The 13378-nt window shown below is 39.5% G+C and overlaps 1 protein-coding gene across 4 annotated transcripts in view; it reads left to right on the top strand.

The window, feature by feature from the left end:
• The window catches only part of hivep2a (HIVEP zinc finger 2a), a 68623-nt gene that overhangs the window by 38366 nt on the left and 16879 nt on the right, over positions 1-13378 (top strand). For all 4 annotated transcript variants that reach the window (XM_017492809.3, XM_017492791.3, XM_017492799.3 and 1 more), the window contains one exon: positions 12187-12288. The gene's annotated coding sequence lies outside the window, so the exon portion shown is untranslated. The remainder of the gene's footprint in view (positions 1-12186; positions 12289-13378) is intronic.

Below are 13378 nucleotides of genomic sequence, written 5' to 3'. Positions count from 1 at the left end.
AATAATTCATTTTTACATAATACTTATACTTACATAATACTGGTTTGTAATACGTCTATTTTTTCCACAACACCTAGTGCGTGTGAAGTTTTCAGTGACTATAACCAGCTACACACAAAGTACAGATGTTAATCTTTGTTAAAGAATGGGGCTGAATGCGATTAAAGAGACTTTGCGCTGGACTGAATGCACACTGCTTGACTGTTTATGTCCTAAGAGTGGAGTGTGAATGCCTGTGTGAGTCGGAGCTTGAATATTTCCCCTTCAATGGGATCACTGACATCATCAGCCAAATCGCAGGCACTAAAAGCTTATGGAATTATATCTACATGCTTTTGCCTTCTTAAAGAGGCCGACTGGTAGATTTTATGATGTGATTTTCTTTATGATGTGATTTACTTTTTTGCCCCTGATCGGCTTTCAAATGTCTCTTTAGGCACTAGTGCTTACACATAGATAAACAGTGAGCAAAATAGTATTAATAATGTTTGCAGTTAAGTGTGTACACCTCCATCACCCCAGTTAGACGGCACAACAGCTGCTGCTTTTATATAAGAGCTGTCAAAATGCTTGCACATACTTTCGGGCAGACAGTGGACTTTAGCAATACAACTCAGTAACACCTATCCACTTCCTCTAAAGAGAAATCCCCTTCACAGTACACAGAATAGGCAGAGGGATTACAGGAACCCCCTTTTTCATAGACAGGGTGCTGGTGCTAGAGTCAGTGCTGGTTCAAATAACCTTGTATTTATTTATTTATTTATTTATTTATTTATTTATTTATTTATATTAATCTACAGTTTCACTGATTTAGAAAGAACCATTTTGTAGTCAGAAGTGGAAGTTTACTAATGCAACTTTGGAGTTGTACTTCTGGTTGTATTTCTTCCTCAGATGATCAGTTCATAGTTGAGATGTTAATTCTGCTTATTGTTTCAGTTCCACACAGGTCACATCAAGACTTATTTAAAGGTTGGTCTCATGTATAGTGTAAATAGTATGCTTGAATTGTTATGTCAGTGATGACATCCCTGAGTCCTTAGACATCACTGGTATAGGCATTGCCACAGAACCAGCACCTACTGTACAACTCCAGAATACTGAGCCTGTACTGTAGATCCGAAATGTCACAAATTTCAAAATATCTTCACCAACGGTTACAAAACCGTGATGTGATGGAAATGTGTGTCAGTAAAACACATCAGCCAGGAAGAATGGTTAGCCCATGTCACAGATACCGAGCCTAAGATTGAGGCTAAGACATCTGTTTGGTTGCATATAGAACACTATGTTCTACGTGAACGTTTTGAAGTCAAATAATAACATTTCAATCTTTGTATGGAGTTGTGCTAAAAGAGAAGATGTGAATGCTGTATAACAATCCTTGTGTTGTAAGCATCCAGTATTGGCTCATTTGTGTCTGTACACACATCATGTTTTCATACTAACAGTAGACCCTACACTGGAGAGTCTCTTTCAGTTTCATGAAAGTTGTGAACAAACCCATCAGTTACTTGTCACTGATCTGTTGCTATTTAAAGTCTGCTCTTTAGACCTTCTCGATGTGGCGCTTCTGCTGCGTGTCAATTGCGAACCGTTAGCTGTTAGCTGTAAATCATGATAGCTTTCACATTGAAGTCCCAACCAGGTTTGATCCCTGCAGACCTCATTACCAGAAGTTACCAGACAGGGCCTTAAAAAAAAAACCCAGAGGGTGGAGGCAGGAAAGTCACTGTGGTGGGGAACACACTACGCAAACAAACACAACAGGAAGCACCAGGAGGCTGCTCTGCATCTCAGCGGAGCTGGAAAAACAATTATCACTGTGGATCTTATTAGGAGGAACGGAGCGTCCTCCAAGAAGGCTGGGTAAATTTTGAATGAATACTGCTACCTCCCCTGCACTGTCTCCATGACGCAGCAGCTTCTCTAATAAATGGAAATTCATTGTCTGGAAACAAACCCGTTCCTGTGGATTGGTTTCAACATGTTATGACAAACATGGAAAATAGGCACCATTTTTCCCTAGAAGCTCTGAAAAAAGCTGTTCAAACCAATAGGGGAAATGTGTGTTTGTGTGTAAGGGAGCAGGCAAGTGAGAGTGTGCATTCAAGTGTGAATTTTTCCATGGGTAATATGTCATTGTGGGGAAAGATGGGCTGAGTTCCACTTCCTCCACTAGGGAGCATGTTGTTGTGAGAGAGAACATGAGTGTAATCTGAGTAACTTTCCTCCAGTGGAACCCATTTTCCAGGCCTGGAGGTACTGCCTGTTTGCTCAAGAGGGGTGTGAGGCATGTCTCTGCTGAGCCAGGAAACCTGAAGTTGACCTCGTTCCAAAGTGTGAGAGCACAGGAGTTCCATTTGGAGTAAAACACAGAAGTATCTTAACAATATTTCCGTCCTCTAGTTTATACATAGAAAATCACGCTTGCAGAACAGTGTGTGGGTGTGTGCATGTTTTAGGAGAGCTAGGCACAATGACACGGTTTCGCCGCCACATAACACTCACAAACTGGTCTGAGATGCTGCTTCTCTGTAGGCTTGCTCTGAAATGTCCCTCAGTGTGCAAGAAAAGCCTGCATTCACATCCTGGGATTAATCCTGGAGTTAAATTACATATGGGTGACAAATTAAAGGAAAATTTTTTGGCTCTGTTTTGTTATGGTATTTGGTGCCATGATTCAGATCCACTAGTTCCAGAGGGAAAACAATACAGTTTATTTTATGTATTATTTATTTAGAAAGTATGAAAATATATTTTAATCATATTATTAAAATAAATTTAAATATCTTTTATATACGATATAAATATAGTACCATGCACCACTGTTTTTGGCTACAAGTGATAGCTGTGATCTTGAGAGCCTCAGAAACACAAACATTGATCTAAAAATAAAGCTGATTTTCTGTAACCAAACCAGTTCCAGATTGTAGAGATAGCTCATCGTTTAGCGATACTCCTCCTCAGCTTCACGTACGCCTTCCACCATACATGTTTTCGCTCTGCACGTGAGCTGTGAATGAGTCGCAGACCGTCACGCAAAAAAAAAAAACGTCATCTACTACGCTTAATCGTTATTATCGCTGGAATTTCTACCAGTATATCACAAACGAAAAGATATCGCCCATCCCTGTCAAGCAGTTGTATCAAGAACAGGCCATACAAGCATCTTAAAATTGGGAGAACACTACTCTGCTACAATGCATTACCATAAAATATGGGTATTAAATGAAGTCCTGCCTCCATGAGCTTGTGATTGGCCAGGAATGAGTTTGATTTTATATATATATAATATATAATGTGTAATATATATATATATAAAATTATACGTTTCTGAAAATATATAGGCAGAAGGAGACAGAATCATTGTGTTAGTGCGAGTTGCTGACATTCTCCCTTCATAAACATAAAGCCCCCAACATAAAGTCTCCATTAGTGAAGCAACTAAAATATTATTGCAGCTAGGTTGAAAGATGTTAAAATTATTTCAATCAACAGTTTGACCCATTAAAAACCCAAAACTATTTTTTCCTGGGAATTGACACAAACACCGTTAATTCAGCTTGATTTATAGGTAAAGAGACATTTTTTTAAGTGAAAGCAAGCACAGATACTGACATACTGGTAGGGAAACCAGATTACTCAGAGTATTTATAAATGACTTAAACAGATGTCCTGAACTGAACCAGTATGCAACATAAAGAGGATCTATTATATGTTATAGTTACCACCAGAATTATAGGATTAAATATATATACAATATGTGTGTGTGTGTGTGTATGTGTGTGTGTATATATAATATATATATATATATATATATATATATATATATATATATATATATATATATGTGTGTGTGTGTATGTATGTATGTATGTATGTATGTATATATAATATATGTATTTATATCTATAAAATATGAAATACACTTTGTATTATGCTGTATAGTTTTACTTGAACACAATATTTTTTTTCAATCATTAACTGCACCCTCACGACTATCTCCCCTGGAGTGTAATAACCGCACCAAGCCTCTTCCTGTAATGTCTAAAACGATTAGACGACTTTTCCATGCAGAACATTTCAATGCGATTATTATCCTAAGGTTTTTTGCCTGTGGATTGTGCTTAGAATTGCATGTGAACCAAAGTGCAGGTTTTTCAGTGGGAATAAATTTCACTCATGCATCCACTTCATCCATTTCCATCCATTTTTGCTTAATAGTATTTGAACAGTTTTTAATCCATTACCTGACTCGTGCCTGGAACAGGTTTCACATCTACATTCTCAAGACTCAAGTGTCTTGAAATCCATAACACATTAGTGTGTTGTTATAAAATGACCCCAAGATCCTATGAACCATCCACCGTTTGCATCTTCCTTTCCTATTTTCTGCCCTACTCTTCCCCTGTTTCTCCCCCCAGACACCCCCAACCCCTTTCTTAGCCTGTCTTCCTTTCTCTGTATGATGCTGGATTAGGATCGACCGTTTGTCCATCAGTATCAGTGCATCATTAGGTTTATAGAGGTTTATGGAGGAACTATTAGCCGTAGGAGTTATTATCCTTACGTAAAGGCACAGGTGCCACAGGCCAGACCTTCACCATCTGTGAGGTGAAGTGAAGTGACAGAGGTCTAGAGAAAACACCACGGTGAGGCAGATTGGTGCTCTTGGCCACAGTTTTGCCACCCTCTGCTCTGTTTTATTAGGCGTGGTGAGAGGGCAGCCAATATGGCATATTTTGTAGAGTCTAGGTATTCTAGGTATCTACATTTTTATTGCCTATAGAGTCATAGTATGTTCAGGTGTTAGTAGAAAGAAGCTTGGTGTAAATACTGTGCTCATGATTCCAGTGTTACTGCTGCTGCAGTGGTGAGTCAGCATTTCGCTGCTGGCAAGTGTATCCATTTGTTTAGCAGTGTCCATGTAAATTCAGGAGAAGCTAGGAGTGGACAACATGGTGCCAGTTGTTCCATATTGTGCAGTTTTGAAGCCTTTTTTGGCCAAATTGAAAGTCACTGTCTTGCCAAATTTGAGGCAGAGTCTGCATAGTAGATACGCCCGGGCAGACAGAGTCTCCGCCTCTCGCTTAGCCATATTGGTTATATACATATTCATTGAGGTTAGGAGCATGCACGCTGCAAATCCTGAAGTGCAGCTTAAGATGTTGCAGCAGCTAACTCAAAGTGGCAAGTACAAGAGTTATTCATTATTTACAAAAATATGTAGATTGCAAAATAAAAATAATTAGCAGAAATATTGATTTTAGAAAAAGATCGCTTGTTCTCTCAGTTGAGCAAAGTTACCAAGCTACACTGAGTGGTAACTAAGGTCATACATACAGTCAATAAATTGTTTTGAAATTAAGCCAGTGTTCGCTTTGGTTGCCATCACTTTGTTCACTCATGTTGGTTTGCTAGTTATAATATCAGTATAATGAGTTAGCTTAGAGATCAAAATGGGCAACGTAGAGGAAAAACTGCAAAGAATTCCCTGCTGATGGTCAATTAGAACAGTTTACAGCAGAACACGACATGGCTTTGCTACAAAGCTTAAGGTATGTTGGAAAGTGTGTGTGTGTGTGTGTGTGTGTGTGTGTGTGTGTGTGTTTTCATAAGACTTGACTGTCATGTCCAAAATTTCAATCACCTCATCAACCATGCCCTTTTATTTATCATCAGATAACTTGTATAAAACACTATTAAACAATAAGACACTATTGGAGAAGATATTGAGGTTAAGTGAACTTGTAAAAATGACGTATTCCCAAAAATAATTTCACTTAAAATAGAAATTTGGCTCCTTTCCCATTCACTAGCATGGAAATGGGCAGGGTTAAAAATTGTACTGCAGCCAACCACTAGAAGGCCTCAGCGATATCTTGGCTTCACTTTTAAAACCATGTTGCGACATCCCCCCATATGTATAGTATACAGTCATTGGGAGAAGCATAGATGTTTGCTGTATGTTGGGCTTTGTGTTCTCTAAAGTGCTTCCTGTTAAATTTTTAAGACCACATACAGTTAAATTCTTTCTAATAGTAAATAGAAAGTTGCTAAAGAGAAGGAATTCTTGGTGCGTGATGTTTCAGTAGTCATAGTAAACAATATTGTGATTAGTTCTTATAATTAAAGGAACTTCAACTTGAATTAGAAATGTACAAATTTAAGCATATTGTTGCTTATCTGGTCACATTTTAAAGTGTTTGTGGATTTCTTATCCTCTTTTCCTTAGTAGACGGCTTATTGTAAAGATTTACAATAGTTTGAGAATTTAATATAAGGTTGATTCGTCTGTTCAAGGGTTTAGAAACAGCGTTTTTTTTGTCCACGTGAACTGTGAACGATTCCTTTTGTGTCGATTACTGGAAGCCATCCTGTTAGACTTTTATTTGCCTTGACAACGTTCCTCTTTTCATGGAACACTCTACACTCCTGGTACTTTCATTGAGCTTGTGGCTTGGCACTATTAATCCCTACTGAAAAAAAGCTCTTCTCTGCTGTCCTTCCAAAAGACTGACAACCAGAACCGTCAGTGTAATCACTGTTTGTGTATATAAACCTATTAATGGGCCACTCTCGTATGTTTGTGACCTTTCTACTCTATCACATTTCCAGCTTAGGAATCAGTTCCCTAAGGCAGGATTAGAGGTAGTTTCACTTTCAGCATGCCTTTTAGCAGGTCCCATGTTATTAGCATAAAATGAGAACTGGTTCAGTTTTTTTCCCCCCACAGAGAGGGTCTTTACAACAAGCACTGCCAAAACATTTTAAACAGTTTGTACAGTTCTTCCTATTGAGTTGGACATTCCCTCATAAATCACATTGGAGTTAGATGCTTATTGGGATGGAAAGGAAAGCACACTCCCATGCTATGGTCATGTAGTATAGCCACTAAGAATGAAAATGAAAGTTGTACTGTTCAGTCCATAAGTGAGTCCTCAAACATTTTGAGTACAGGATCTGTACAATGTTCTTGCATCACCTCACCACCCCGGCACAGTTGAGGAACAAAGTGTGTTATCCTACAGCGTTTTGTTCCTATAAAATAATTCAGTGATTGCACCTTTCTAATTTCAGTTCAGGGTTTGGAAAGCCTGCAAACATGCCTGAAAAATTACATTGTTGTTTTGTCTGGCTTCATGCCCCTCTTTGTTGGATGTTAATAGATGCCAGCCTTGTTTTCATTTAATGTGTTTGCACAGGGACGCTATAAAAAAAAGACATCTTGTATAGCATATGCCACTTGTCTACAGCTGGACTGCTGGAGCACATTAATTACATTGCTATAAAGCTCTCATTTTTGACCAGATGCTTTCTGTCAAACTCTCAATGAAGAGTCTGAAGAGTCTGGCTGCTCTTAAACCTGTGCTTTACGGAAAGAAATCTGCGTTTAAAAAAAGAGAGAAATTGTAGTTAGAGGCATGTAAGAGAGAAAGTGAGTGGAAAATGAACAGACGGCCTGGATGGCTTTTACAGACTGACTCAGAATGCTACACAGCGCCAGGTCCCTTGCCTTGTATAACAACCCTAAGATTGGCACGGATGGCATACTCTTGACTCATGGTAATATCATGCGGAGTCTGGTCTTGTTCTTTACAGAAGAGTATGCCAGAAAGAGAAGTGGGCAGACTCAGTAAACACCACAAAAGGCACTGAACTCAGTGACCTCAGCATGTCCTTCATTGTGATTTATCTGTATGTACACTGCATCAAAAGTCAGAGAGGGACAGAGCTGGCTAGATTTTGCAGTCTTGGTATGAGTATTATGCATTTTATGATTAATGTATTGTTTTGCCCCGCACATCCATCATGTGGTAATGTCAGTGGATATCACCTCACTGAGACTTCCCTAAATTCAGCTTGTGAGAAGGATTATAACTGCTGAAGGTTTCTTCTCAGTGCTGACACGCAGCGCCAACAGGAAATGTGAAGAAAAGCACCACTTGTAGCAAAAAAACAAAACAAACCCTTGATCTGCACATCATGTCCTGACGCAAATGCCACTTCCCCCTTTCAATCTGGATTGCGGAGCTCGAGTTACAGTAGTCGTAGTTGTATGTGGAAGGGGAAGGGGGGAGGGGGGTGGTGATGAAGGGGCGAGAAGATGACACTGATTAACCCACTCTGGAAGCAGCCAACGTGCCTTGTACAGAGCGATTGCGACTCTGTGATTAATACCCATTAAGCACCATGTGTCTCCAATGTGTCACAGGCCAAATCCTGTTCCCTAACGCGTTGATTACAGAGTGGGTGCCCGGATCTTTTCCTACACCTGCTGGACCCTCATTGTTTGCTGTGCTTGATCACGTGGCACTGCTCTCTGTTTAGGACTGGAAACATAAACTTCCTTATTCATGATATGCCTTTCACAACATTTCACATTTTTAAGATGTCATGAAAGTCACCTTCACAATCAACTCATAACAACCCTTATGAAAGGTTTAAACCTCAGTATTTTTTTTTTTTTTTTTTTGCTTTGAATCAAATTTTGATGGTTATTTTTTTTCATTTAATTTTTTTTATTTTATTTTTTTTGCCAAGAAGCCTACTATGAAGCGTCATTAAAAAAGCCCTTATTGTATTATTATTTTATTTTTTTATTTTTACACATCCTGACCAAGGCAAAGACTCTGGAAAGTATGTCTGGAAGATCACACAGAATATATATTTTTTTTGTTACAGATCTTGTCCCAATATTTGGTCTAATTTTACCAAGCTAGAGCCAGTATCGCTAGGAAATCAAAGTTCCCAGCTCTTGCGGGGAGTAATGTGATACTTGAACGCTGGCGGTTGGGAACACTCGCCAGCTCACAATAAAACACAATCCTCTGATGTCTGTTGCAGCTATGCTGCAAATTCCACTCTTATGCATTCATCTCTCAGCTGTGCTCTTTCCATTAAACTGGGTTGTCAGAGTGAAGCAGAAAGAACAGAGGGGTGAGGAAAGGAAGGAAAGGATGGCGTGATATTACGTGCAGCTGGAGAACATCAGTCAGCTGATCAGATTGTTTGCACTGAAGCAGTTGTGATGTTTGAGTGGAATCTGCCACTGCCCCACTATCACCACATTTAAAGACAGAGCAGAAGGATAGCTGTCTCCTGGGCTGGCCAAGACATTCCTCAAAAAAAAAAAAAAGAAAAACTCTTTTCAGTTTCCTGCCATAAATTTTTAACTTGACCCATTAATTGTAAGGTAATTACACTGTCTCGGAACACCTAGAGCCACAAAATGTATTAAAGCACCACATAGGCAGTGGGGGTTTTGAGTATTTATTAACAAGACTTTTATTAATTATGAAGAAGGCAGATGGATTGAAATGCAGAACATTAGCAGAACAATGCTGCCAACGACAGTGGTCTGAGGTGTGTCAGGAGCACAAAACAGCTGGAGCAGTTTGAGAATTCTGTGCAAAAAGACCTACATGCTGTAAAGCATAATGGTAGGTCAGTGGTCAAGGTTCTGAGCTGGTGACCGGAAGAATGGATCATGAAGGTCTTCAATCCTCAACGGTTCATCATTACGCTTCTATTGTGTCCTGTATGTAATGTAAGCCACTTTGGATTTAGTTTTACAATATTGTATTTTAGGGCACATTGACAAGTGCACTAGTGTGTTAAGAAGTAAAGAAATGGGGGGGGGGGGGAGAGAGAGAGAGAGAGACAGACAGACAGAGACAGACAGACAGAGAGACAGACAGACAGACAGAATTATGAAAGCGTTGAAGATGTCAGGCTGAAGCAGGTGCATCTGACAGGGTGCTCATTGGTTCCTATGGTTGCAGTTAGAAGTGAAGACTGGTTGATGACAGGGGTGGCTCACCCCAGGGCTCTTCCTGTCCTCTGATACAATTAGCCAACTTTCCCGTATTACTTCATATTAAATTTTCATCAGTCTGAATAATGTTGTAGAAGTGAGGCAATAGGAGGGCCAAGTACCATGTGATGAATTGTATCCACTGGAGTAAATGTAGTTTCGCGTTTACAAATTAGCACGGATTTACACTGAACCTGAATGAGTTTTATTTCCGCAGGAAGGTAAAAGGAAGAAGGTGGAGTGGCACAAAGCATGATAATACAGTCTATCTGGAATTTTCATCTTCAGTCCTGTCCAAAGATTGACCAGAGTGTTAGGATGTGCGATTCAAGATAGAATCCATGCATTTATTAGTTTTGGACTGTAGCATATAAAATGTGCGAAGGTTGTACATTCCTGAGAAACTTTTTTTTTTCTTTTTTTCTTTTTTTTTTTTAATAGGACAAATTGTGGAAATGAAAAAACTGGACATTTCTAAACTCAAACAGATCCCACTATGTTTCAATCAAAGTAGCTTTTAACAAATGGGATTATCTATGTGTTTATCCTGTCCACTGTATACCTCATCATCATTAAGCAAATCATTTAGGATCCAATGTGTAAAATGCAAAAAACATGCTGCTGCCTTCCTCCAGACCTCCTTCCTTTTAGAGATTTGAGTGGCTCTTACCCACAAGACAACCTTCATTTTGTTAAGGATTATTCTATCCTTTTATAGTAATCTTCACTTTTAAGTATTCCTTAGACAGGTCCTGATCATGCAGTCTTTCCTCATACAGATCTTTCTGCTGTGATACAACCCTCCTGGTTATCACCTAGCTCCTCTGTGTCAACATGTAGTACATGTGACTTGAGGTGAGAGATTTTCCGGTCTTGATAAACCCTGTTTCCTGTGTTTACTCTGGGTGAGCGCCATGACAGGTTGTGATGCAACTCCACAGAAATCTCTTGTTTTTTTCTGGGTGAGCTGAGGCAGCCTCGTTGCAGAAGCATCAGACTACAATGTTGTTTGTAATATCTGTAACCATGAGGAATGGTGAAATTGTGTCTGGCCAAGTTCACTCCAGAGCAGGAAGAACAAGAGGAGGAGTCATATGCATGGATTCTGGCCTTATGCTTTTGCCTTAGAGCAACATGGTTGGCTAAAAGTAATCCGGATCATGGAAGCTGTGGTTCATTTTAGCAATCACTCTTTGTTAGGTGTTATATCTGACCTCTAGAGCTCATTGAAGGAGACTTCTCAGTCATTTGGAAGGTTGGAAGGACACTACTAAGCCAGTAGTGACAATATGTCCTCAATGGAATGCGAGGTAGTAGCACTCATCTGCTGGACAGACAATAGAATAGTTCACCATGTTATTGTTCTATGAATGAGAAGGGAAATCTCCTTTTTTTTTTTTTTTTTTTGTCTTTTTTAAAAAAAAGCAAACCGGATGTGTTGTATTGTAGGTGCTTGTACTGTGTATACATGTGTTGTACTGTCAGCTTCAGGGCAAAGGTTAAGAGGTACAGTAGGATGGAGGATGATGGAGAATTTGGGAAGGATTGATGGTGAATGGGTTGCTTTTATTTTCATCAGACTGACATTTAAAACATTCTAAAAAAAAAAAAACGGTTCCGCATCAGTTTGAATTGCAGTATATCATCTCTTATCACTGTCGGGTTGTCCGTCTGATTGAGATTCTCGTGAATGTTTGTATTATTTACAGTATATGGAGTTAACGTCGTAACCAGCAAGACAGATTTTGGAATAGATCCAAAGAGGCTCAAGGTCACAGTGAGGTCACAGCATCTGAAATATCCATCCATCCATCTTCTACCGCTTACTCCTTTTCAGGGTCACGGGGAAACCTGGAGCCTATCCCAGGGAGCATCGGGCACAAGGCGGGGTACACCCTGGACAGGGTGCCAATCCATCGCAGGGCACAGTCACATACACACTCACACACCCATTCATACTTTAGACACACCAATCAGCCTACCATGCATGTCTTTGGACAGGGGGGGGGAACCGGAGTACCCGGAGGAAACCCCTGCAGCACAGGGAGAACCACTAAGTCACCGTGCGGCATCTGAAATAGTTTTTCTTCAATAGCTTTCCTTCTGTTTGCAGTACATTTTAACAGTATTTCAGGCATACACATGGTGGTGGAGGCATCCCTGTCCACACCATTGGCGTTGAGTTCTAGTTGTTCTAACTGCAGAGAAATGCTCATATTATTAATAAGCTTTATTACTCCTTTGTGGGTGCATGCTTAATGTTCATTTTGACAGAATTAAAAGTTATGCACTAAAGCTAATGTGTCTGCACTGTAATTAATAAATAATATTTCTTTCTCTTGTCCTTTCTTCTCTCTCTACAGTGGTCCATGTAGTCTCAGCACCCTGGCTAAAGGATCCTTTCTGGCCTTTCTGGTTCCTCCACGTCTCCCATTCTCCCAGGATTCTATCACAGCACTCTTTGGGTGAGTTCTTACAGTGGGTTTCATGATCAAGCCAAAGCCTGGGAGCTCATTAGAGAGCTAGGTCTGGTGTATATATAGTTTAGTGTATGGACATAAAAGAGAAGGGATGCAAAAAGAGATACATGTTCCAGAACATCTGGCGAGGCTGGTAGCTGAGGCCACATACTTCCCAGATGCAGAAGTGCATTGTTGATGATGTCTGATTTACTGCTACTGATAAAACTCCTGGTTTATTTGCTCAGCGTCCTTTATGCATAGAGCTGGACTATTCATTAAAAAGGTTTTATGAGTTAATGTTTTATGGTATGTGTAAAAATTACACAATACAGCTCTTCTTTTGGGAATTCAGAGCCTGAGCTACAATGGGCCCTTATTTTTTCTGCTACTTGTCATAGCACTGCCACCACCAAACTGTTTGCTCACCAGATCTGGAGCTGTTAACCTTGGACAGTGACTACAAGTATTTATTTAGTCTGCTCTGGGTTAGAAGGGCCACCATATTGGCAGAACTCTTTCACTTGAAATCATGGACTCACACATTTTGCCTCTTCCCAGTGGAAATCCTTGCAATTTGTCTGTGATTATTATTCCATTTGTTTTGTTCAAGCAATGTTATCTTCACTTAGTTCTTTTGTTCTGGTCATTTTTTTTAGTTCTTCTGTTTTTTTTTTGTTTTGTTTTGTTTTGTTTGTTTTTTTGTTGTTTTTTTGTACGTAGATGTTGATAGAATATGGACTTGGATATGAACTTGGGAAAGGAATATGTGTGTTAAACATATGTTTGCCCACAGGCTAAAAACTGTTAGAAACCATTCAAGGTTATTACATCTTTTTAGTCTGTCTACCTACAGGCTACATTGTTTTAAAAGTTTACAACTATTTATAAATCGTTCTACCACCAGGATGGAAAATCCTTTTTTACCCAAAAAAAGAAGAGAAAAATGGATATCATTTCAACGAAGTATAGTGTTAAAAGACATCCTGGGAGAAAGACAGTTAGTCACTGCCTCTACAGCTGTTTCCTGACATTTCTGCAAAATGTTGTGGAAAATTTAATGAAGGCTAGCTGGTTTCAGTCTTACCCAGTGGAA

The sequence above is a fragment of the Ictalurus punctatus genome, chromosome 2 (assembly GCF_001660625.3).
Source record: "Ictalurus punctatus breed USDA103 chromosome 2, Coco_2.0, whole genome shotgun sequence".
Taxonomy (NCBI): domain Eukaryota; kingdom Metazoa; phylum Chordata; class Actinopteri; order Siluriformes; family Ictaluridae; genus Ictalurus; species Ictalurus punctatus.
This window is presented reverse-complemented; position numbering and strand designations above follow the sequence as displayed.